Source organism: Grampus griseus, assembly GCF_964374135.1.
Source record: "Grampus griseus genome assembly, chromosome: 12".
Classification (NCBI taxonomy): domain Eukaryota; kingdom Metazoa; phylum Chordata; class Mammalia; order Artiodactyla; family Delphinidae; genus Grampus; species Grampus griseus.
The window spans coordinates 75,452,076-75,475,661 of NC_139006.1; the positions used below are offsets into that span (position 1 = coordinate 75,452,076).

The following is a 23,586-nucleotide window of genomic DNA, read 5'->3' on the forward strand; positions in this document are numbered from 1 at the left end:
TTCCCGACCATGTGGCCCCAACTTCCAAAGGCGCTCAGAGGACCAAGGTCCCACAGGGCACACCTCACTGGGAACCGCTGTCCAGACCACCACGAAAACCCTGCAAACCAGGTCCATCTCCATCTCCAATCTCCCCCTCACTCCCACCGCCCTGTGTACTGGTCCTAAGTGGCAATCAGGTCCCTGGAAGCCCTCAGGAGCACTACCCCATGTCAGGGCTTTAATAGGATGATGGCTTAACCCTTGGGACAATTCGGGGAAGGTGCCCTCATGGTCCCAACACTGCCGGGCAAGAGACGGCAGCAAAGACACTCAACACACTTGCCCAGGTTACACAGCAAGAACACGGCAGAGCCAGGATTCACACCCACACTTTCTGCCCAATTTCCCATGCTTCGAACCATCTGAGCAGGCCTCCCACAACTTCGAATATTCTACTTACTCCTTATGACCAAGGGAGTGGGGCCCACATGCCCACTAAGGTCTAAAGATCCTTTGGTGATTTGGTTACATTTCCAGTCTCATCCGATCCACACCCTCTTCTCCATCTTCTCCCAACTCTGGCTTTTCCAAACTATGCACGTGCTGTTCCCTCCGCCGCTCCTCCCGGGAGGGCTCCCACAACCCCCCTTTATGCCCCCGCAGTGCCACATTCATCCCCTTCGTCAACCATTCACTACTTCCTATTGACACTGGGGACACACGTGTGTCTCCCCCGAGTCTGCGACCTTCTCCAAGGCGACGGCTCTGGCTCTTCCACAACCAGCCCCTGCGTGCTCACAGCAGGGCTGCGGTGAGCCGGTCCCCAAAGCTTTGGAACTAATGAATGTGCTATGACAAATGTCTTCAAAGCGAAAGCAAAACCAAACAGCAGACTTAGGGGCTTGCCCCAGATTGACTCAGGACCCTTAAGAGTAGGGAGGAGGACATGGGAAGGGTTTATGTGCCCTTTTTAAAAGCTCTGCCTGTCGGGGCCTTTTTTTCCACCAAGCATTCAAACATGGCAACCTCGTGATGGCAAACACACCTAGCTATCTGCTCGCTAGCTCAAGGGTTTATGAAGCAAGCCTGTTTCAGATTTTAAATCGGCAAGAGATAATCTTCAGAGTGGGAACTCAAGAGTCACACGAGTCACAAAAGCGACGAGATGACAAACTGAACCCACAACTCCGACTGGTTTTTATTGTCTTTTCCTGGCAGCAGGAGGGAGAGCAAAGAGATATTTGGAAGAAGGGGATTTTGTTGTTGCTGTTGTTTTTAATTTTAAGAAGGGAGGGTACCTATTCCCTACATCTCTTCTGTGGACCCTGCCACAGGGTGAACCAATGTAAACCAGGCTGGACTCCCTGTAGCACCAGTCTGAACCATTCAGGCCTCTATTCCTGACCATGAACTTGGCATCAAATAAACCCAGACGCCATTGACAACGCAGCATGAAAAGCAAAAATAACAACTGTAACTCGCGGTAATCACTTAAAATATAAAATAACGTTCCTAAATCCCTTAGAATGGTTACCAATGTCCAGGGCACGCAATTTCTCCGAGGAACCCCACCGTACCGTGAAAACACACAAAATGCACATAAAGATACGACTTCAACTGATATGCTAGCTAAGACAAACAACACATTAAACCAATTTTACTCACCTTCTTAGCACTTAATGAGCCCCTGGGGGACAATCTGGATGCCCTGTGCCTCCTTCACAAACCCCCATTCGTGGTAAGGCATGAAGCTGGGCTTTCCTTTCTCTCCATTTCCCTTGCAGCCAGCACAGGCCTTCAAGTGTTGCTATCAGCTGATGACACCTATCTGCGCCATGTTCAGGGGTGCTTCTCCCAAGGAAAAGCATTTTTTACATATTTTCCAATGTTTCTCTTTTCTTCCCAGTTTATTCAATGTCTCAAGAGCAGCCACACCTGTTCAGTGTCAGCTTGGAGACCACAGGGCGGAGGGAAGTCCAGCCTAGTCACCCTTAGCTGACTCTGCAGGGCACTCACTGCCCTGGGCATCCAGAAAGGCCGCCTCAGGTCACAAGGATAAGTATGGGCTTTAGAAGCAACTTCAAAGTCGTCCACTACATGAATGAGAAGCATACATCAATATTTTGCTGTGTAGTTCTGTGGAGAAAAGATGCAGAACAGGAAAGTGTGGGGGAAAGTCAGGACCAGGCATTGCAAAGGCAGCTTCATGAAAAGGTCAAGGACACACAGGATTCTTCACAAGTGACTTAAAAGCAAATTGATAAAGAATTGCCTATTCTTGAGTTCCTTAGGGTTCCCACTTTAATGATTAAATACAAAAACTAAGAAGCATTCATTGCTCATAAGAATGTAGATCTTTCATAAGCATTTGAGGTTCTTAGAAAAGATTTTTAGAACATTCTAACATCTTGGTAATCTCATTTGTTCTGGGAATATCCTAAGTTCTCCACTTCTTTGTAAGTAGCACTAGCTAAAGTAACTCCAGTCTTAACCATTTCAATCACCACAAAATTCTAATTACTGAAATCCATAGAAATGGGAAATGTCTATCCTCAAATCTGAACGGCTAACAGTACAAGGAACAATGATATAAAGACAAAATAAGAAAGCAGAGGTACCTTTGGACAGGAAGCCACGACAGCAGCCGTGTAATTAGGATTCACGATAAGCATTTGTATTTTCTGATATAGACTTCCACGCTGAGCTCATTCATTCTGAATTCAACCCATGAGGGAAAAGATGGGCAAGTCTACCAACTCAAGTTAGGCATCGCCATATATGTTGCCCTATCACATCCTTCCATTTCTCCCAAACCTCCCCCTCTCTTGGAAAGAAATAATCGAAAATATAGAAATATTATTTTACTGGACCTGTATCTAACGCTAATCCCCTGCTTTTAGGATTATAAGGAGGCTGGACGTCGGGGGTGGGTAGGTGTAGAAAGCACAGCAGGAAGCCTTCAGTGGCCAAATTTCACTGCAGCCATGATGTGGCCTGTGACCTCCAAACAAGCTTTACTTATCACAGTGTCCGAGGATGGGATTTATTATTGCAAATATGCACAAGCAATGGTATTTTGAAAATCCTCACGTCATGCATCTCCTTGTCTCCCACAAAGCTTGTGTCTACTAAGTGCTCTCATCTGCTCTGGTTTCTTCCACCCAAGGAAGAAAGGGTCCCTCCCCAACCCCGGCTGACCCTTCACCCCTGGTTCTTCACAGCTGGCATGGTCCCCGAGAAAAGACTTCACATCCCTGCTGGCTCCATCGCCCCAAAGTCCCGCCCCTTACTTGTCTTGACCAAGCAGACCCCAAACCCCACTCCCTGAAGGTTCTGCTTCAGGACGTCACTCTTCTTTCTCTACCTTCTTTTAAGGATGTGGAAAGAAGAGTTCTTTTAAGGTTAACCAAGAAAGAAAAAGGGTCAAAGTCCTATCTCCCTATCAGCATGTCTGTAGACCTCACTTCTTCAGATCCAAGAAAGAGAAAAAAGTGAAGCCAAAGTAAGGGACCACCTCCATCCGAGGCAAAAAGGTCCAGTTTAAATTGAGCGCCCACTGCCTTTCCTTATCGGTGCCTCCCGCCTCACTGTGATGCTCACCTTACTCCTCCCACCACTCCCGGGGTCCCTCCCACCACACCACCGTCAAGTCTTAGCCGACCTGCCCAGATCACGTTACAGCTTGTGATCGTCTTTTTCACCTTCCCTCCATCAGACCTGCACCTGCTTCTCAGAGGGGCTAAACGAAACCTGATTCACAGGATTAGCTACTATACCCTTACAGAGGTGAATGGGTTATCCTACCCAAGGGCACTCACATTTTAGCAAAGGACTCATGGATATAAAACCCAAAAGGAACAGCAAAAAGAACGAATTTATACTGATTGTCTATGTACCAGCTCCAGCTCTCAGATACAGCATTTAACTTCTCTGGGTCTGCCTCTGATTCCTACCTCAGACTACCGTTCTGAGAATTAGTGAGGTGACATATACATAACACTGAAAACAGCACCCGGCACCCTTGCAAGGGTTCCGTGCACATCAGTTATCAGTATTAACCTTCACAGCAGTGACCCTTCGAGACAGGTACTGCTGGCCTCATCTTCAATGAGGACACGGAGTGATTTGCTCAGGATCACAAGGCTAATACATAAGTAGCAGAGGAGGAATACAGCCCTCAGCCCACTGAGTAACCAGTTCATGCTGTCTTCTCCATACCACAAGGAATGAATCTCTAATGGTAAAGCCAAGGACACTGCAGGCCAGCAGAGTGAAAGTGCATTAGCGGGTCCTGTGGTATGCTGATGGCGCCCCATCAGAAGGAAAGGCTGGACGGCTGGGGTGCACATCGAGTGATTCCTGGAGCACGACTGGGGTTGAACAGGATGTTATGTTCTATCAGGGCTGATTCAAGGCCTACCTCTGAACTGCAGAGACCTCGGTCTATCATTTCACCTCATTTAGTCTCAGGTTTTCCCGACTATAAAATGGGAACAAATTTACTCAGGAGGTGGTAAGCTTCTGACACCGGGACGTGTTCATGGTAAAAGGTAAAACTTGTCATGAGAGAGGTTCCAGAAAAGGATCCTGCAGTCAGGAGGGCAGCAAACCTGATGTTGGTTACTCCCAACATTCAGAATGGGGAGTTCATGGAACAGGCTAGAGATGAACAATGTTTATTTAAAAAACTTAATACCAGAGCCAAAAAATATTGCTAATGACCTTGATACTATCTGGTTAAAAACTCTGAATGAACTCTGGGCAGTCTGGTTTCTGATCTCCAAAACAGGATCCATAATTAGGCCCCCTTCCTCTCTGGCTTGTCCTACATTCGAAAAGCATTGGCTATTCTACTAAAGTGGACTTCCCTCAAAATAACCTCACTATTCTCTACTTCCACGTAATTTTAGCAGCTACTCTTTGCACTATAATCTCCGGATGAATTTCTGGTATAGAAACAAAATAGCCACAATAAGATAAATTACAACTCTATTGTGACCAGAGCACAGAGTGACTGAGATTAAAACTCTAAAACTTTTAGCATTTCATTTTTAATATTATGTTCATTGAAGACGCTTATTGTCAGTATATTTTGTTTCTGATAGCAATTACTTTTTATCGGTACTTTCCAATACTGCAAAGTTTTGAAAGATCACTGTATTATAATGAACTGATGTACCAATGCTACTACTGAGTTTCCATCCTGGTTCTGCCACTTGACAGCATAATCTAGAGCAAGCTGCTAGACCTCTCCGTGCCTCAGTTTGGTCATCCAAAAAATGGGGACAAAAACCTACTTCTAAATTATTGTAAGAATTACATTGGGTGACTATGTCGAGTTTTACAAGATGCTTTGGATTTAGTGACTGCCAAGGACATATCAGCAATTTTTTTTCACTTATAAAATTGTGAGACCAATGTAAAGATATTTAATACTTAAAATTTTACCCCAAATTTTGCAATCTCCATACTTAAAAACTGGCAGGCCTTACCTCTTACAGCACTGCGGCTAACACCACCACTTGCTTTTCTTCTGCCAACGTACTAAACTCCCATTACTCAAAAGTTAGTTATGAACGTCAGCCCACCTAAAATTCTCTGAAAGCTCTTTCTCCATAACCCAGAGGAAGTGGACTTGTTTTCTGAGAAAATGCAACAGGCCAGAGCCCAGGACAGCAGATTCTAGCTGAGATTGTATTGGTAAACAAACATCAAGAAAGGAAAATTAAAGCTGCTTTACTCCCCGAAGTATTTTCCTAATCTATCTTAATAAGCATAGTTTCATTCTGTTTACTCACAACCATTTTTCATACATTACTAAATGAATTTTGTCTGATTAAGTTAATTTTAGAAACATTAAAAACTAATTTCAGGTTTCTACTTCTGTTTTTACCCATTTGGACTCTGAGTATATTTTGGTTCCTGAAAACCTAACCCAACATCTTACCTTAAAACCAAAGGCAAAACTACATGGCAACGTGCCCCGACACTATCTCCTTGCAGCCACCGCTCAACACCACAGTAAGAAAAGAATCAATCAAGATAGTCAATATGTCTTTTGAATAGTAGACAAATAGAAACACAGTCAAAGGTGGTAACTAACATGACACTTCTGATTACAGATACAAGATTTAGCTGTCAAGATGCAGTGGCCCCAACGAGGAAAGGAAACTTTCTGACACTACAGCCCTTAATCAACCAGGACCACCAAGATACCATATCCAAAAAACAGTGTGGGAAATACAAAAAAGCATTAGATCTCTGCAGTCCTCAAGGAGATTAAAAACTAGTTAGAGATGTAACAGTTCACGCTAACATTTACTGGTGAAAAAAGTAATAAGCTAGGTCCCTGCAATGCAAAGATGAATAGGTGGGCTCAGCCCTGATCTGCCCTTGGCCAGCAGCTGGCTGTCCCCAGGACCTACATTAAGGTCTGCGACACATAGGAGGCAGCAAAGGCCACTTTCAGCTGTGATTATTGGGGATTCAGTGATGGGATCTGAGCAGGGAATTAAAGAAAGAGTTATGATTTGAATAGAAGGGCAGAGGAAGAGGGAGCAGGCTGGCCGGTCCCGAGCACATCTAGGGGCTGGTGAGTGAACCGGCTTAGATGAGGAGAGGGTCTTCCAACCAGGTTCCCAATACTCCAGGCAGGGTCCCATAGGGAGCACTTCTCATGCGTGGTCCGTAAAGCATTTCAAATCTAGAAGAAATCATAACCAATTTAGGAGCAACAAATAGAAATCGAGCTACACGATAACGTGAAGTCACATACCACTTTTAGTGTTCGATACGTGCAAGTCTCCTCTGCTCCAGATAATTTTTTTCTTTGTTCCTACCATTCTTTTTACCTATGTCCTTTCACAGCCAGCCCTCGAGAGGTTCTCTCTGGGTAACACAGTTCAAAACTCAGACTCATAATGACCACCTGGATGTGCATTACTCTCGAAAAAACAGCTCTGACCTCGCTACTAACTGCATTTCCAAAGTGAACTCTTGATTTCTCCCAAATCTGGTCCTACCTCCACAATTTTATATTTGTTACCACTATTCACCCAGTAGCTCAGACGTGAAAACCTGTTTACTTCTCACCTCTCATTCAATCCGTCTCCAAAATTCTAACTTTGTCTCAGAAACGCTTCTTGCTTTCATTCACCCTTTCCATTCCTGTGGCCTCCCCCCTGGAGTCCAAGTCTTCCCCACATCTTCTCTGGACCCCGACTGGCCTCCCCACCTTTGTCCTTTCCTGCCCCGATCCATACCGACTGCTGCCAGGTTAAGCTTCTGAAAGCACGGTTTCACATCCACATCCTTTCCTGCCCCTACACCATCAATGGCTTCCTGCAGAATAAATGCCAAAGTCCCCCTCCCACCCACCATTCTAATCCTTTTCCTACAAGTCCTGCTCAAATGCTCCAGGCTTCAGGCAGAAAGCATTTTTTGTTGTCCAGAAGACAAGATCCACCCTCCCTTACCACCTTGCTGCTGCAGAAATGCCACTCCAGATGTCCAGATGACTACCTACCCTTCCAGGGCACTGGCAAATGCTACTTCTTCCATGAAGCCATTCTAAACCCTCTAGCAGGAAGTCATCTTTCCCCCTCTGAACTCCAAGGCCACTTCATCCAACACCACCTGGCACTTGAGTTCCTTGTGTCCATGTGTCCTTATTCCTACAGAGGTAACCTCCTAAAGGAGCATCTCTATATAAAAATAATCAAACCAACGTGCTAAATTAGCACTTTCTTACAAGGAAGCGTTGTGTCGAGAGTTATGGAAGACACAAGGCCATCAGCTGACAGCTTAGTAAGGAATTATGCTCAATCCATGCAAAAATAAAGCAATAATATCACGAACTCTTTTTAATCATCATATACAAATGTTAGTTGAAGTCATAAAAATACAGGATATCTCAGACAAAGTGAGTCTCCTTAACAGAATGAAAAATCTGAGGCAGCATACTGCAGTGGCTTATATCATAACCTCTGGAGCCAGTCATGGCTGGGTTCTAATCCCAGCTCTGGCATTACTTATTTTGTGATCTTGGGCAAATCATTTAGCCTCTCTGTGCCTCAAGTTCTTGTAAATGGAGAAATCAAAATAGAGATTAGTAGTACCTTCCCCTTAAGACTATTGTGATAATGACGCACAATCTGTATGCAAAACACTTAGAGCCTGGCACGTAACTAGTGTCATCCATATTAGCTACTCTTATTCTTATGCAAATGTTTTATCTGGGGGAAAAAAAAACACAGAAGGATCAGATATTTGGTAGTTAAGATGCCAGCAGGATTTTTTCTAGAAAGAGAGACTTTACCATCTTAAAATCCTGAGGCCAGATTTGTTCTATTTGCTGACAGGGAGTCTGACAGGTAAGGTAAAATTCACCGGGGGTGGCTCTTTGTACAATGGACTGAACGCTGTGCAAATGGGGCAGGCACCGAGACCACTGACTCAAACACAAAGCTTTCAGCCAACGAAGGGCTCACCCACAATCAGCCATTGTCTCCCACAAACAACCCCTCTGTTGTCATCCAGATGAGTGGCAAATGAAACCGTTTGACTTACGAGTTGCGGACAGTGGCTCTGCGTAGACACAACCACAAATCCAATTAACTGCTGCAAAGGAAATCTTGCACTAGGCATTGAATTTGGTCTGAGAAGCAAGCTTTGGGGTTCAGCTTTTTAAGGGACACTAACCCACATCATTCAGCTGGACTAAGCATATAGGAGTCCGGTTCAAAGCCCATCACATCCTATACAGCAATTTATTTGTTAATGGTGTGGGGAACAGCTGTGACTGTAGGGTATCAACATCTGTCATTTTCCCCCCAAAATATGAAAACGCATTAAACATAAATTACCACAGATATCTCAACCTGAACTTGCATTGCAGACTCATATTCATACACAGTGAAACGAGAACCGCTGGGACATTCGATGTTTTATTAACTTTTTACTAAAAGCATTTATAGCTCAGAGCTGCCTGTTATTCACAGGTCAGAATTATTAAAGTGGTGGAACAGCAAATTCACATTTATCATCCTCTTATTTCCTGATAAATTTGAGAAATTAAAAGAATTATAGCAATAAGACTGATGCTACCTACACAAGAACAAACAAATAAACAAACTCTCTCTTTTGCCGTGGTTAGAATGTCTGATTTTACTCACTGCCTGGAATACTGGGCATGGCTGCTTCAGCAAAGTCCCTTCTTTCCAAGCGTCAGGGAAGGTTAGGGAAGGTAGACTGACTGCCAAAATACATACCCCCAAATCTCACTGGCCTAACGCATGTGGTTTAATTTCTTCACGTTGCATCTCAATGCAACTTGGTAAGGAAGGCTCTGCTCCACAAGGTCATTCAGGACCAGGGGTCCTTCCACCCCGTGACTCCATCATACCCCAGGGCTTCATAGTTCTCCCCGGCACACCCCTGCAGCTGGCCAGCAGACCAGAAAGAGAGCAGATATGCAAAAGGACCCCCACTCTTAACTGCCTCTCATTTCCACACACAACCTTTCATGAGAACCAATCTCATGGCTCCAGCTAGATACAGAAAGTAGTCCAATACAGTGGTTGTCAACTGCGGGCAATTTTGACTCTCAAGAGGCAGGTGGCAATGTCTGGAGACATCTCTGATTGTTAAAGCTGGGTAACTGGCATCTAGTGGGTAGAGTCCAGGGAAGCTCCTAAACGTCCCCCAGTGCACAGGACAGTCTCCCCACAAGAAAAAATTAACCAGCCCCAAATGGCAATATTGCCGAGACTTTGGTAAGCATCTAGCCAGTCTCCACAGTCGCACATACGTCAATGCTCAGATCCACCACCATTTCCCACTACCATACACTCTAATCAATCCCAACAAATCCACGTATCGATAGTCTGTTTGTTCATTTGCTTGTTCGTTCCTCCATTCATTCATCCAAGCTCCAGGCTCCTAAACAAGACAAGGTCTTACAAGTCAAAGACTTCACAGTGGAGCAGGGGAGGCAAGTATATGTAGATTATCAGACATGGGGGTAAGTGGGATTTAAAAGAACAAATGGAAGGGCAATGAATTCCGGCTGAGAGAGTTGGAGGAGAAGCCATAGGGAAAGTGGAATAGGAAAGACGTCTCGAAGGAAGCATATACTCATGGCTTTCCATCGAAATGCTGTGGGGGTTTTTTTTGCAGGGCGGTGGAGAAGAAAAAGGTGGTTCCAGGAAAAGGAAACTGTACAAACAAAGGAATAACAATATGAAAGGATATGATTTATTCCCTTTTTGTTTAGGGGAAGAAATAGGAACTAGGGGAGGAGGGGTAGTAAAAAACGCTATTTGGTTCAAACATTTTTTAGCAGTGTGCTCGTGAAAGTCTTAAGCTCCCAGCCACACACACTGGCTTTCAGTCAAGTGGCCCTTTGAGAAACAATTCACACCACCAGGCTTCATAGAAATTTGTTAGCACAGGGCAAAGCCCGGGTAATAGCTGGAAATCTCACTGCAAATTTCCCAACAGGACCTGTCACAGAGTCTTTCAAACCATGCTACCTCAGAGCCAACATGAAACTGATTCAGGCAGATGGTTGCCCAAATGCATCCATCTTTGTTCCCCAAAGACAGGACCGTGCAGAAGTCAGATCTCTTCCTAAATTATGTCACACTGAACCTGTTGGGTTAAAAAAGAAAAGCTTTTGCTTCTTCCGATCTTCTTCCAGTTGTGAATGTAGCTCCCAGGCTGTGGTTAAGAGCACAGACTGCCCGGGTTCAGATCCTGGCTCTGGCATAAATTCACTGTGCGACCTTGAAGAAGTTACCTAAGTTTCCAGGATCTCCTGCCTCCCAGATAATGTGCTTAAAGCTCTTAGCACTGAACCTGAAGCATATAATAAACACTGTCTCTATCTTTGTACCACAGCCATCTCCTCTGCCCCCCAAAATTGTCTTTTGGTTGTCATAAAATTCATTGTGGAATCTGACACAGTTGGGAAGGGAAATATCTGATGAACTTTCATGTTGTTTTGTAGAATATTACTAATAGCGACTTCAGTTTGCTTGGGCCAGATGCTATTAATTACAAACCAACATCACCATGTAAACAACGGTGGTTCTTAATTTTGAAGCTAAAATTAAAATTTTTAAAATACCATACTCCGACACAATTATTACCCCCATCATTCTCTTTACTCACGCTTCCTCCCTCAAATTGATGCCTCTCTCTCTCTCTAACTCTTATTTTCACTGTGATCTGCTTTGGGAAAACAGTGTATCTAGTTGTTAAGTACTATAGATTATATCGAACGACACTAATCACCTAGCACTAAAAAGCCTCATAAAAGGAAGAAATTTGTTTCTTTACAAGTTGGAATGTCGAAGGAGAAGTTAAAACGAGGGAAGCAGGCTCCAGAACCCGGAGAAGAGTCAGTCTGTTCCGAACTGCTTCCTCCTATGGTGAGGGGGAGACATCTAGGGTCTTAGGCTAAGTCAAGTCTCATCCACCTTTACGAAAAGTGGAAACAAAATTGCATGGCAATGCCTTTTGCAGTAAGTCAAGAACAAGGAATAAAACAAAAGTCAAGCCAACCAGAAGAACTAGGCTGAATCACGCTTAGGCTTCAAAATTGATTATCGCTGCCCTCCTAATTTACAAGGAATTCTAAATTGTCTGGACAGGGTCTCCTTCAATTTCCATTGCAGACTGGACTTGATCCCAAGAGAATGCTATTTTAAGGAGCACATTAAAGAGAGGGTTCGGCATCTGCATGGACAGATTTCAACAAGTAAGGTATAATAAGTCTGGAGTGAAGTCTGTCGTGTTCTTTTTAACTTCTTAGTAAAGACATTTTTCCTTGTACGTCAATGAACTCCTTGTAGGGAAGTACGACCGCCCTGAGATGCAATTCTCAAAAACTTTATTTATTATTTTGATATAAACTCAAGGCGTATGAACAATAAATTTTTGATAGCTCTGACTCCACTGTTGGAAAAAAAAAAAAAGTAAACTATGGACTCTGCAAAGAAACACTCTCTTTGAACTAATATTTAGTATTTTGTGTATAGAAATAAAGGCAATTTAGTAAATCAATTCTGTTTACCCGAAAGATTCCCCTTCCGTAGATAAGCTATTTACCTTCTTCTTAGGTGAAGTAAGAACCCATGAAGAAATCTGGCTTGTCAGGAACATAAAAGAATATGATTTCTCAGCGTACATAATGATGACATGGGAATCTGATGCGAAGGGTGATGTAAATGTCTGGCAGTTGCCCTCAGGTGCTCTGTGCATGAGGTTTAGAGAGCTGGCAACCAGCAAACTAATTACTGTTTCTGGCAACTTGCTGCAGGTCCTACCATCCCTGGATAAACAGTTAACACTTCTCAGGAAGAAACAGAAGACAAAAGATTACCATTTGAAGCCTCAGCTAAAGACTAGAAAAATCTGTGGCTTATCTAAGAGCCTTATAGGTTGCCATCTGTGTTCATAACGAAGGTTCAGGAGGAGGGAACGCTGGCAACTGGGAGCCCGGCTCTGGACATCTCCACCCAGCAGTATGGAGCCAGGCCTGGTCCCCTTCCCAGCCCCCATTTGGAATTAACAGACTCAGCAGGAAATCCCTCCCACACCTTTGGGAGGAAAGCACTGAGCACTGTGTACACAAGCGCCCCCATCACAGCCCACACTACCGTCACGTTTACAACACGGGCACGTTCCAGAAACATCCTAGCTGCAACCAAAAGACAAGGCAACCCATCTGCTGGTGTCGTGTGGTTTCACCGAGAAGAAAAAAACACAAGTCGAGAAGGGCCTAAGCTCCTACATAAATACACTTCGGATATCAGCACAACAAGGAATCTGCTTGCAACAAGAGCAGATCTGGGTTTACACACTTTCAAATTAGGTATCAAAGGCCCAGGCTCAAATCCAGCCTGAACTGGAACCCAGCTCTCAAAGCTATTTCTGAAGATTAAATTGATTCTAGCCTTCCTTCAACAAATATTTACTGAATGTCTACTATGTACCAAGTTCCATTCAACAGCCCTACCAGGCATAGCAAATACCACTGTCTAGGGGAAACTTTTTAAAGACTCCATTAACTTTATATTTTGCATTGTACAGTCTAGTTTTTGTGCCTTTATTAAAGAGCTCTCTTCTTTAAAATAATACTAATACTAATAAAGATTCCATCCAAAAAGCAGATTCAAATATAGATTGACAGCCACACTGCCTTCTCCAGTCTTATCCTGCCCCATTCTCTCCTGCCTCCTGTCTTACGATTGGCTGTGCCTCTAACGATGTGAAATGTCTACAAAGCCTGCTTCAGGATGCGAACAACAATCATAGAACAAGGACAGGACCCCTAAGTAGGGTGACCAACCGGTCCCAGGTTTCCTGGGACTATTCTGGTTTTAAAATGGCAAGTCCCTCAACTCAGGTACCCTCTTAGGCCTGGACAAGCTGAGTCAGTGGGTCACCCTACCCCCAAGAAACCAGACCTCAGCAAAGGGAGGTACATTACTTCACTTGCCTGAGGGAAATGAGGCCCTAGGAGAAAGGCGCCTGGTGCCCTTTAAGGAAGGCCTGGGTTGCCCGTGGGCTGTCCTAGAACCTCACAGCTTCCTCCAGCTTCCTCCTGAGAAGGCCTATCCTTTTAAAATGCCACACCATTTAAGCTTTACAAAGACTTTCCAATGACAAGACTCCAATGACACGACATACAGAAGAAATCTTCACATAAATGCCGCAGGCTGGAGTTATTTGGATGTGGGTATTTCCTTGGCTAGTTTAAGAGCTCCTTCAGTTTAGACCATAACTATTGACCCCAAGATTTCCAGAATCCAGCACCAAGACTGGTGGATGGTAAATACTACATAAAATGGACGATAATAATAGTTGCCATTACGCAGGGCTTGTGATGTGTAGGACAACACACGAAGCACCTTATATAAATGATCTCACACTCACAATAACTCAGTGAGGTTGATTGACCTCCATTTTCCAGAGGAAGAAACCAAGGCTCAGTCAGACCTTATTTACTCAAGGTCATTATGACAGAGCTCATGTTTGAACCCAACCCATCTTGCTTCAAAAGTTCCATGTTTTCAACCATTCAACTGAATTAGGTTCAAGTAAGGTGAGCATATATAGTGAGGCATCAAGAACTGAGAGAGGAGAGTATCAGATACATTTCTTTTATTCTCTCCACTTTCAGTGTCGCCATTGCAAGGAAAAAAAAAAAGGCAGAAGAAGCCAAATCAATTATGAGTTAAGCTCGTACATTAAGCTAAGGCAAGGTAGGGATTTTAGTTAGAATTGGGCAGAACTGTGCCTGGCAAACAGTAGGCACTCAATATTTGAATAAATGTAATGAATACAATTGCATACCTAATATGAGTTTTAAGTTATTGATGCTCAGTGTTTCAAAGGCTATTTTAGCCACCACCATAGGTGAATAGATGAACTCCTACCTGAAGCTCCTGAAGGGTTAGTGTGATGGGGCAGGAATACATGGACAGGTACTTACCCCAGTTAAGGATGGCTGGCACTCTACCTGCATGGTAGAGATCTACCCTCCTGCTCTCCAACCACTTTCAGTTTCATTTAACCTGAAAGGAAGCAATCTGCAAACCTGCAGAGCGACACAACTGCAAAAGAACATCACACCAAATACTTTGTTTCTGAGACATTTATCTCTCAGCTCCATTCATTACCTGTCAAACTGAGAACATTATTTTAATGTTAATATATTCCTGGTCATTTTCTCCAAGCAGCTGAACCCATTTCCTCTTTCATAATAACACTATCCATAATGATCGAGCATTCCGAGGGCTAAAGAAGACTTTCTATCCTGTGAATTATTCCAAGATCAAAAGAAGTGAGGTAAACCAGATGTCCCTCCCAAAGGCATTTATGGCCAGAAGTTAATTAGGAAGGGAGGGGTGGTAGCCATTTGTGGGAAACTGTCACCCACTCATGTCAAACCCAAACAGCACCATCTGCTCCCTGAGTTTGTTGGCTGGCTTGGTGGAGTGTAGAGTTCTGATGCTGCTTACTGTATGTCCCCAGGAAGAGGGGTTTTTTGTTTGCTTTGTTATTGTTTTGGAAGAATCAGCCCAATTCAAGTTGAAAAACAGGCCACCAGTGACAATTCATTTTGTTAGAATGATGACCCTCTATGAGAATGTTCACCTCCCAACCACTGGTATGCACACTGCAGCCTGGCAACCCTAATCTGATTCAACATTTACTCATTATTAATGCAAGTAGGGGAAGCTCTTAAAAATAATTTTCTCTCTTCTTAACTTCAATTCCACAGGCCCAAAGCATGTATAATTCCCTTACCACAGTAAGTCAAAATCATTTCTGTGTTATCAATGATCGAGTATGTACGGAGCCCTTAATTTGTACAAACGTGGTAGGGAATACAAAATAAGGTCAAACCTCATCCAGTCTTCATCTTTAAGGAACTTGCAAGAGAACCGAGATCCTGCTATTTTCATCTCTACATCTACCAGCCTGCAGGCCCCTTGGAAAGAACTGTACGCCTTACCCTCTCCCCCAGCTGAGCAATGACTTGTGATATGTGGTTTGATGACAAAAGACACCCTGGGACATCTTGTCAACACACCTCCTGTTACATGAACTAGCTTTAGTGGGTTTCTATTCTTTGCAATTGAACAGAAAAAGACACTTCAATCTTACGTGATAATACAGGACAATCTAATGATAAGTGCCCTTTGTAGAATGAATGTTGAGTGAAATGAGAGAGGTAATTTTGACAGAGAACTGTGGAGGCGTCGAGGATTGCTATGAGCTAAAATGATGGAGTTACGTTTTTTAGGAGAGTTAAGAGCTGAGTCACACCTTTAATGATGGGGTATCATGAGGCACAGGAGACTGTAGGCCACAGAATATTCCAGGATTAAGAAATAGGGCCATGCAAAGCATTTTGGGGGACTAGTGGGCTAACCATCCCAGCTAATGTTGTGTTTTAAAGTCATGCAGAGCAAAAGTCAAAGCTGGACAGGAAGCTGGGGCTGGGAAAGCCAGGAATGAGAGAAATAAGGTTCTCAGCTGATGTGGCAGTGGGGATGGAAATCAAGGAAGATGTGGGAACTGTCACTAAAGATGCTGAGTTCACTATTTACAACAGCCAGGACACGGAAACAGCCGAAGTGTCCATCGACAGATGAACGGATAAAGAAGATGTGGCACAAATATACAATGGAGTATTATTCAGCCATGAAAAGGAACGAAACTGAGTTATTTGTAGTGAGGTGGATGGACCTAGAGTCTATCATACAGAGTGAAGTAAGTCAGAAAAACAAATACCGCATACTAACACACATATATGGAATCTTAAAAAAAAAATGGTTCTGAAGAACCTACGGGCAGGACAGGAATAAAGACGCAGATGTAGAGGATGGACTTGAGGACACGGGGAGGGGGAAGGGTAAGCTGGGATGAAGTGAGAGAGTGGCATGGACATATATACACTACCAAACGTAAAACAGATAGCTAGTGGGAAGCAGCCGCATAGCACAGGGAGATCAGCTGGGTGCTTTGTGACCACCTAGAGGGGTGGGATAGGGAGGGTGGGAGGGAGGGGACATGGGGATATATGTATACATATAGCTGATTCACTTTGTTATACAGCAGAAACTAACGCACCATTGTAAAGCAATTATACTCCAATAAAGATGTTAAAAGAAATAAAAAATTTAAAAAATAAAGATGATCAGTTAATCTGTTAATAAGCGGAACACCAACGTGAATAATAATGGCCCCTATTTCCACAGTATCTATTTCCACAGTATCTCTCAAAGCTTTTACCAAAATCTCATCAGTTCTTGTAGAACCTCAGTGAGGAGCACATTACATGTGATTATCTGGACTTATTAATGGAAAGTGAGGCAGAAAAGTTACACTTCCTTGACAGGTAGGAGTAAGATGGGGATGGGGGAGCAGAAAGAGAAAACACAAGCACAGAATACTGCGTTCGGAGACTCCATTTCCTCACGACTTCTTCTCCACCAGCAGCACATCTGCATTTGATCAATCGCTTCCCTGGGGAAGTCTGCTCCCCCAGGAAGCCTATATGATGTTACAATAATAACCTTTACCATGCAGGATGTTGCAATGAGTTTCATCCATGCAGGAATTAATAAATCAAGTGGTGAATAAGGCATCCTTTCCTACTCAGCCCCTTGACTCCCAGCAGCTCACAGGTACCACACCCACCCGCCCCCCTGCCCGCCCCCCAACACACACACACACACACACACACACAACTCCACAAGGAATGTGCTCCAAGGCCTGTGCAGCCACATCAGGTCTCCGGCAGGAAATCCCAGGCCTCGAGAGCTACCCGAAGGAAATGCAAATCACATATACACGCCTTGAGGCCTCCCTCCTGAACTCTCACAATGACAGTAAGTCAACTGCAAATAGAAAATCCTTAACCATAAAAAAAGTACTTGCTTTATCCTGGAACATACAGTGTAGCTCCCAAAGCCCTGAGGGAAGGATCAGGAAAACCAACACGTTCCTTGCTTCCGGCTTCCAGGACATTGCAACCACGTCATTGCGACTGGCAGTGCCAGGAACCACGTTCCCTCCACAGGGGTCTTCTACCTAGATGGCCAACTTCACTATGAAAGTAAAACGGTAGGAACTCAGAGGCCCAACAAAATCTAGGCATGTATTTTGGAGCTTCCCAAAGACATTTCAAGACCAGTCCCTCCGGGCTTCATTTTCTCCCTCTCTCAGTCTGCGCCTCGCCCTGAATTAGCACCTGGAGGTCTTGGATGGGCTGCATCTGATCTCTCTGCCGGTTTCTCAGCTGCTCATCTCCACCTCAGAACTCCTACGGGTGCAATACTTTGTCACTCAAGGAAAGCTGGACTAGGGGGCAGCCTCTGGACTCTTAGGCCAACACTGAGGTCCTCTGGTCACTGACTCAGGAGCTAGCAGTCAGCTTACCATATCACCTGCCTACGGAGAGCTGTCTGTAAAAACGACTTCAACAAGGTGATTACTGACCCAGAAGCCATACTCTTGTTCAATTCCATACTTATGCTAAAGGTATATATCAAATCCTAGACGTTCTAATTCATGCACGCATTTATCACAACAAAGATTATTTGCGTGACCAGCACTCTGCACAGCAAAATCTCTCAACAAGCCACCAGCCGCTTAATCCACAGCCCCTCACAATGACTATGCCACAGAACCCAACTATTTTTAGGGAGGGTGCAGAAAGGGAGGCTTTAAAACTTACCACCCTCATAGCCACCATGGTTGCTGATGAAAGTTTGAATGCCCCAGAACTCTCAGGTGTTCTATTAGCCCTATGACCAGAAAATACCTCTTGTCCAAATTCCTTTTTCTAATATCAAAGCAGTAAGAGGAAGATCTAGACTACCCCACACACCCCCTGCCCCCTCTTGGTCTTATCTGCCGTATTGGCTGAAGGAGGCCACATCCTGGGTGACGCTAGGCCCACCGTTGCTTTTTCTACCCTTGGCTGCTCAAACAAACTCAGGAAGTCTTAGACAAGAGGCAGACAGCGAGGGAGAGGAAGTGTGTAAGCAATCCCTCTCTATTATATAATGCTAAGCACAGAACCTCCTAGAACCAGCCTTGGAAACATTCCTGGCCTATCACGTCAGAACAAAGAACTACTCAAAACAGGCAAAAAGAGAAAATAATTATCATTTTTTATTTGATGACCGGTGTGAGGTCATATTAGCAAATATAATAGGAACATACTAGTAAAGAACAGGTTGGAGTACGACCAGATTCTTTAAGCGACGTATCATTTGTTCATTCAATCCATACTCGTATAACACTCAATGTGCTAATAAGCTAGACCCCATAGGAACACACTAGACCACATCACTTGTGGAAGGTCATTAGTGCTACTCACCTATATCCGGTTTTCCCTTTTTCAGTACAAGAAATATCAGATTGTCGTTAAACGGGGTCATAGGACTAGTCTGGTGAAGCAACATAAGTCACTTCAGGGTCAGATCATGTCATTTTGGAGCAAGATCCCCTGGAGCTTCCTCTCCCATGCTGCAGTGATCTTGTGACCTTGATCTGCAGTGATCTTGTGACCTTGATCACACGTCAAGATCACACCCCCACCAATTTGGGTCGTTGCATGACTACGATGAGCAGGGCCCACTTGCTGACTGTGTTGGACACACAGTGTGGGAAAGAAAGAAACTGGGCCACTGAGACCCGGAGGTTATTTGTTATGGCAGAATAACCTAACCTATCTTACTGATACATCACTGCTTAAAAAAGAGAGGGATCTGCAAACGTCCCCCTCCCATCTGTTTTCTAATTCAGAAAAGCAGAATTTATTTCAAAATTCAAGTGCAGCAGGGCCTGAATAATGCCTTGAAATGTAGAGGGTGCCAACAGGATAGACAGATCTAAACAACTCTGAGAGAATAAGGAATGAAAACAGAATAACCTCTCGACAATGGTGAAATCTACCCATTCATGTGGAATTCAGCTGCGGAGTTTAAAGACTATGAAGAGAAGGTCGCCTTCTGACAACAGGTGCAGACATTGGCGAAGCAGTGAGCACCCTAATGAAAGAGGCGTTCAAGTGGAGGCGGGATGATCATAGGCTGCCTCCTCAGAAGTCCAGTACCCCCTCTTTGCTCCCCTCTCTCTAGCGCCCACTGCACCTAATTAGTCAGGTCTTCATTTCTCCATCCCCCCAGAAGCTCTGGAAGGCGGTTCGCCTTTGTGTCTCCACACTCCGCCCCAGCCTGCCCCTTGGCAGTGATCAGAGAGCCCAGTGCCTATCAGGAGCTCCATAAACATCTGCCAAATGAATTAAATGAATACTGTAGAAAGGACTCGGCTCTGGCGGCAAAAGTCGGTCTCATCACCTCTAGGGCTCCTCCAACCTAAAACTAAAACACACTACTGCCGACATCTGGGAGTGGGGAGCATCCACCTAAAAGAACAAATTAAACATCAGTACAACACTTGATTAGGATTTATTACTAGACACAATTGAAAACCACATTGAAAGCTAACTCTGTGCTACGGCTATCTTTGTTCTTGGACATGCATTTACATGTTCAGGCAGCTGTTTTCCCATGTGGAATTTTGTGGGTGAGGTATTTATTTTTTCTATTTAAAACACACACACACACACACCCTTTGTTTCTATTGCATTATTACACTCCCTATTATCCCATCACCTAGCTTCCCCTCTTGCACAGCACACACCCTGCATCACTGCTGACATAAAAACCACTTGTCAAAATACCTCTACCTTAGCCCCACTACAAGGCTGATCTTTCCAAAGCACTGGTCTCTGTTTCAGCTGGGACAGGTTGATAACTCATCTACTTTTCCTGGTGATACATGAATGCTCTGAGTCGAAGAATAAATGCCAGCATCACTGATGTTTTGTTAAAAGTCACGTTTCCAAACAAAACTACCCTAGAGGGGAATGACAAATCTTTCAAGTTTTAAAATTTTATTTTTTAAGGGATTTGGGGAAAAAAATGGTGAAGGGAGAATCTGCCCCAGATACCATGCTGTTGCTACAGTGCAAGAGACAGCACACTGGCCTCTGGTCCTCAGCCGTCCCTTCTTCCTGCAAAATAAAACTTGAGTCTATGTCCATACACATCCTTCTTCCCTGCTTCTCGTGTAGGACACCATGACTCTGCGCTCTAGGAGACAACACCAACACCAGGTGTCCTGATCCATCTGAAGGGTAGGCTTTCACTGAGTTTTATCAAGATAACCCCAGACCTAGTTAGGCTGCCATCAAAACAGAACTATCCTTGGAATGAAAAGAATAATAGGCCAGAGTTTTTGGAAAAGAACCAACACCTAAAGATAAAATGCAGACTGAGGGCCTAATGGTTCATGGCTATATAAATGGAAGCTTAACTGAAGCTCCGTTTTCTGCTCCCCCAACTGTCCTCCCTCCCACCTCCCAGTAACTTACTTCTGCACGTCCTTCTTGATATTTCAAACACTATTACAAGAAAGCGGGGGGGGGGGGGGGGAGAGAGACAGTGTTTCATAAGAAGGTGAACAATTAGGACATTTGACCAATACCTTTTCAACAAATGATATCCCATCTACAGACTGAAGCCAAAATGTATTACTACAGATAAGAAAGCAGACACAAATCCAAACCCCACGTTCAGCTACAACTGCCTATGTGTGGATTATATCAAATTCCCCTCAAAGGGAACCAGGTGGAATTTATACAACCCCAAACGCAGCCTGCCCTCAATGACTTCTTCAAAAGGAAGGTTTCAAGTCTTTTGCAATTTCTTTCTTTGAATCAGGAGTTTCAGCAGCCCCTTCTGCTCCAAACAGATAGGAATGGATGGTGTGAGGCAGAAACCACCCAAATACCCCCCTGCAAACGCCCGTTGACCTGAATGACCCAGAGACACCCAGGAGGCTACCCAGATTAGCGGTGGTTACCTGAATCTGTCACCGAGTCCCTTTCACCCCCTTCTGCGTGATGACATCAAGTGGAAATGGTACGCGTTTGGGAGGCAAGAGGCTGACAAGCAGGAAGCACAACTGAGCCTGAGCTTTGTTCAGTCTGCAGTGAAATACATGCAGTAAGGGTTAGATAGGCGCAGCAGAGAAACCCAAACGACCTCCCGGGCAGAGCAGCGGTGGTGGCGTGGGTGCACTGGGGGGAGGTGGAGGAAGGCGGCGGAGGTGTGGCGGGCTGGCGGGCCGCCGAGGGGCGTAACGCTTCCTAATCGTCTCCGCGGGACAAACAACGACCTCCCCGGACTCCTCTGCAGTCTCCCACGCCCCTAAGTTATCCTCTGGTTGTAGAGCCTCCACTGGCAACGGTAATCCCTCAGAAAGAAAGAAAAACGAGAAGGCATAGCATAGCACCGTGGAACACAAGCAAAATATACTAGGTAAACCCGGTTATGTGGGAACGCGGGGCGCCCAGTACGCGCCCAAAGAGACACACCAGCGCTGCGTTCGCGAGCATCCTTCTTTCCGTCGCCCCTGTCCGCCACCTCATCAAGTCCCGGTCACTGTTTTGCCGATTTCTCTACTCTCTCCAAAACCTTGCGGCGCCGCCCCCAGCCTAGGCGGGATTGGGGACCGCCGCCTCCGGAGCAGCGTCCCATGAGTCCAGCCTGCTTTGTGCTGCCGCTGCCCTCCCAGGAGCGAGCGCCCCGGACGCGTGGGTGCGCACAAAAGACCCCCAACATCTATCCCTCCACTAAGCCCTCTCCTTCCCGGAGGGGCCCGGGGACCGCAGAGACAACTTCCGGGGGGGCGGAAGCGCTCGACAGAGGCCCTGCCAGGGGCCCATCCCGGGGGGGCGCGCGCGGCGCGGGCACGAGACCGGCTCCCTCGGACAGGAGCTCCAGAGGGCATCCGAGGACTCGGCGGAGCCGCCGATAGCGCCGCTCCCGAGACCCAGCCGCGGGCGCAGCTCTGCCGGCGTTCGGGAGAGACGCAACTCCAGGGGCCCCCTCCCGCGCGCTCCCGGGCTCCCTCGCCGCGCCCCGGGCCCCGTTCCCCGCGACCCCTGCGGCCCCGCCACCCCGCTCTCCACAGTCCAAAAGGTGCCCCCTCTACCCGCCAGGCGGCACCTCCCCTTTCCAGCTTCCCTAGTTCCGGGCGCGGCCGCCGCGGGGGCGCAGACATCCCTTCGCGCTCCTCTCGCCGCCTGCGACCCAGGAGGAACAGAGCCGAGAAACCGAAACTCACCGACCTCTCTCCGCAGCGGGCTCCGGCGCTCCCTACAGAAGCGGCGACGGCGGCGGCGGCAGCGGCAGCAGCAGCATCGCCGGGGGGTCCCGGCGCGCCCGTCACCCGCTCGGCCAGACGCGCGCCGAGGGCTGCGGGGCGGGCGCGGGGAGCGCGGCGGCGGCGGCGCCTGCAGCCCCAGCTCCCTGCTCGGACCCTCAGGAGGCGCCCCACCTGCCCGGCCGCCCTCCGCGCTCGCAGTCGAACACCGCCGCCAGGCGCTCGGCTAGGAGCGGGAGCTTTTTGTGTCACCGCCCAGACTCGGGCACCGAAAGGGGTGGGGGCGAGAGGCCGGGCTCCGCTCCCCGCGGCACCGCCCCTCCCCGGCGGCTCCACCTCCCACGCCCCTTCCCTCCCACCTCTCCGCTGGTCCAGGACTTCAGTCTGTCAGTCCCAAATCGCAAACCACTCACGGGCTGAGGAGCCGCCCACCCTCCCCCGCGCGCTCCCTCGGCCTTGCCTCCAAGTGCCCGACCTCGGCCGGGACCTCGACGTTGTCCCCTCCACGGCGCGCGAGTGGGACCCGAGCTGGAATCAGGTGTGAAAGGAGGCCGAGCTCGGCCGGCAGGAGGGCGGGTCTGAGGTAGGGGCAGAGGCCGGCGGGGACCAGTCTGCAGCTCGGGACCTGGGGACCGAGCGAGGGGGGAGTCGAGATCGTCACGTTTCCAGAAACTGCCCTGGGTCCGCGTCACCGCTGGTACTTTCTGGCTGCCCCTAAGAGTTCATGTGGTCCAGGCAGGGCGGGGTCCTGCTTTGGTGGAGGGGAGGATGCGTCCAAAGAAGCCTGAATGACACTCCACCACCTGGTTCCCTAGGATGGGGTGCAGGGAGCAGGAACTGGGA

The 23,586-nt window shown here is 46.4% G+C and overlaps 1 protein-coding gene across 1 annotated transcript in view; it reads right to left on the reverse strand.

Annotated features, from left to right (window-relative positions):
- The window catches only part of RNF152 (ring finger protein 152), a 75,615-nt gene extending 52,776 nt beyond the window's left edge, over positions 1–22,839 (reverse strand). Inside the window, exon 1 of the mRNA XM_082667536.1 lies at positions 22,709–22,839. The gene's annotated coding sequence lies outside the window, so the exon portion shown is untranslated. The remainder of the gene's footprint in view (positions 1–22,708) is intronic.
- Between the last annotated feature and the right edge of the window lie 747 nt (positions 22,840–23,586).